The sequence below is a fragment of the Mastomys coucha genome, unplaced genomic scaffold (genome assembly GCF_008632895.1).
Source record: "Mastomys coucha isolate ucsf_1 unplaced genomic scaffold, UCSF_Mcou_1 pScaffold16, whole genome shotgun sequence".
Classification (NCBI taxonomy): Eukaryota; Metazoa; Chordata; class Mammalia; order Rodentia; family Muridae; genus Mastomys; species Mastomys coucha.
Window position 1 is genome coordinate 68,877,540 of NW_022196898.1, and position 251 is coordinate 68,877,790.

At 55.0% G+C, this 251-nt stretch overlaps 1 protein-coding gene across 4 annotated transcripts in view; it reads right to left on the reverse strand.

The window, feature by feature from the left end:
• Positions 1-251, reverse strand: part of LOC116093702 (TLC domain-containing protein 4) — a 77,929-nt gene that overhangs the window by 59,607 nt on the left and 18,071 nt on the right. The gene's annotated exons all lie outside the window — the stretch shown is intronic.

The following is a 251-nucleotide window of genomic DNA, read 5'->3' on the forward strand; positions in this document are numbered from 1 at the left end:
TGCCACGTCTGGCACGGCCAAAGTCGAGCTCCGCCCCATTCTGGTTTGAGGCTGCAGGTGCGTGCCAAGCCGGCTAGGAGGCACGTGTGTGGAAGAGGCTTGATGTCTCTGGGCAGCCTCTTCCCAAACCCCTGGAGAACACCCATGAAAGACCGCAAGCAGTCCTGCCTAGCATGTAGCATGTACAGTGTAGCTCCAGCTGAGCATGTCCAAGGCCCTGGATTCGATTTCCACTTAACAAAAAAAAAAAA